This window comes from Acyrthosiphon pisum, chromosome A1 (genome assembly GCF_005508785.2).
Source record: "Acyrthosiphon pisum isolate AL4f chromosome A1, pea_aphid_22Mar2018_4r6ur, whole genome shotgun sequence".
Lineage (NCBI taxonomy): Eukaryota > Metazoa > Arthropoda > Insecta > Hemiptera > Aphididae > Acyrthosiphon > Acyrthosiphon pisum.
This window is the reverse complement of record NC_042494.1, coordinates 3,920,414-3,923,504: the sequence shown is the minus strand read 5'-3', so window position 1 is coordinate 3,923,504 and position 3,091 is coordinate 3,920,414.

Sequence of the window (3,091 nt, the reverse complement as noted above, 5' to 3'; positions counted from 1 at the left end):
AATTTAAACAAGATTCCACGTAAATATTTAATTCTGTTACCAAAAAATTTAAAAAATACAAAAATGTTGTTTATTTTTATAGTCATTTTAAGTACAAATTTGGACGAAATCACATATTAAAACCTAGAATAATTATTTTAGTTATTTTGTTGTGATTGCAGAATATTATTCGTGGGTACTTGACACTTCTAAAGTATACTTTTATATATCAATGATAGTATCACGGTATGTTGTTGATATATAAGCATCCAATGGATATTGTGATATGATTAATTTGAAATTTATTATAGGTACCTATTATAGGTCAATTTTTTTTAAATAGGTACATTAGATAGGTATATAATATGTCTTATACCTAGACTGACATACCGTCTCCGATCAGAATCGTTTTTCTTATCCAGTGATATTATATCATTGAATTCAAATTTAATACCATCCATTATACAGTGACCCACTTGTAATCTACTGTACAGCAGAGCGACATCTACTTACCCACCTTTTTTTATTTTGCATTTTTTGAATTTTTAGGGAATTTTATGCTTACGGTTATTATTTAGTGTTTTTAGTGCACTTTATTCATTTTTGTACTTTTTTTATATATATTTGCATTTTTCTTGTTGAAAGTTTCCATTAGCTTGTCGTTTATTGACGTTTATTATCTTTATCATTTGTTGTCGTGATCTACGATTATTTAATAAACTATTGGCAGATATTATTTTAGGCTGGGTGCACACATGTGTTTATTTGAAGTGCCGTTTCGCCTGCATTATCGAAATTAGCTGAGATAATTTTACTGATACACACGAGACGTACGATAACGCAACTGTACGATTAACGTTTTACAGCATTGTGGCATAGTGAAAGTGAAAGACGGACGTATTTATTTTATTGATTATCGACTGTTGGACCGACTCTTCGATTTATATATTTAATTTATTAAATTAAATTGATTTATTTTACAAAAATGCCTAAGTACAAAGTGTCGGATAACAGTCAATTGAATTCGTTTGTAAATCATTTTGGCAGAGAAGTTTTTTCAACCGATGGCACTGTATTATTTTGCAAAAGTTGCGAGGTAAAAGTGGCAGTGGACAAAAAATTTACCGTCGAGCAGCATATTTCGCGTAATAAACACGTTAATGGACTTGAACTGAAAAAGATACAACAACAAAGTACAAGTAAGATTCAACGTTTAATAACCGAACCATCTAAGAAATCGTCTTTTAATCATGATCTGTGTCATGCATTATTATCATTAGATCTTACGTAGAAAATAAGAAAATTTGGGTAACTTTAGATGAAACTACGGATACTATGTAGCGAATGTTGTTGTGGAAACTCTAGAGTTGAATGGCTTCGGGAAATATTTCCTAATACATACAGAAGTCCTAGAAAAGGTAAATTATAGTACAATATCAAAACTGTTCGATAGATCGCTTCAAATTATTTGGCATACATTATTTGTATTATAAACATGATCATGTACTGCTTTTATTGAGTGATGCGGCCCCTTATATGGTCAAAACAAGTAAAGCCATTAAGGTATTTTATTCGAAGATGGAACATGTAACATGCTGGGCTCATGCCTTATAATAAGATATTATAACATAGGGTGGCGGAAGAAATCAGAAAAAATTTCCCAACAGTCGATAACCTAATTTCTAACTGCAAAAAAATATTTTTAAAAGCTCCTTCGAGAGTTCAAATTTTTAAAGAGCATGCTCCTAATATTCCATTACCCCCACAACCTGTGCTAACTAGGTGCGGAACATAGTTAACGGCAGCCTTTTACTATTGTGAACATTTTGGTACAATTAAAAATATAATCATGAAACTGGACAAAAATGATTCGACTTCCATTGAAAAAGTAATTGATTTGTTCGCCGATCCAGGTTTAGAATTAAATTTAGTTTATATCAAATCAAACTTTGGATTGCTACCAAATTCAATCAAAGGATTAGAATCGTCAAAAATATGCCTTGCCGAATGCCGATGCTATACTAATTGTAGAAGAAGAAAAAAATTAAATTAAATTAGCACGAAATATAGTTGGGCGTGAAATTCAACATAAATTTAAAACTGTTTTAGAAAAAAATAATGCTTATAAAACAATGCAGATTATTTCAAAAATATTGGAAGGACAAGAAGTGGCAAAAGAAGGATTGAAAGATTTGAATACAAATGATATCACTTTTTTCAAACATGCGCCAATCATATCTGTGTAAGTCGAAGGAAGTTTTTCAACCTACAAAACTTTACTGTCGGACAATCGACGATCTTTTTTATTTGAAAATATTAAACACACTTTAATCGCTCAGTGTAATACATTTATTGTTTAAAAGTATTAACAAAAAATCAATTTAAATTGTTTAAGTAATAAATACATATTTAATGTATAAAAATAAAATTAATAATAATTATAAATGTATAACCATTATGTAACATAAATATAATTTTGTAAAACAAAACTTTTTTATTTCATAATTATTTTTATTTTTTAAATTATAAAGAAATTTTTGGTATTTTTATGGTCATTTTTTTTAAGCCATTTTTTGATGTTTATAAGTCATACTAAAATTTTTTTTAGTGCATTTTTTAATGATTTTTAGGTTATCAAGTTCCGGGCCCTAGTTATAACTTATAAGTACTTAATAGATATTGCGATATGACTAATTTGGAATTTATTATATGTACCTATTATAGATAACTTTCTTTTTAATACCATAGACTATATAATATTATGTCTTATACCTAGACTGACATACCGTCTCCGCTCAGAATCGTTTTTCTTATACAATGATATTATATCATTGAATTCAAATTTAACACCATCCATTATACAGTGACCCACTTGTAATATACTGTGAAGCAGAGTGAAATCTACTTACCCATTTATAGATTCTGAGTGGAACGATGAATGTATTGATTTTACAATGATGTGTGTTTTTTTTTTTTATTTTTTTTTTTTATTTTTTTTTGTGTCTGTCATCACCTTTTTAGGACAGTAAAACTGCTTCGATTTTCTTCAACAGTAACTTTTATGATTGAAAAGTGAATCTAGTTGGTACTTTGGGGGGTTAAAAGTAAAAAT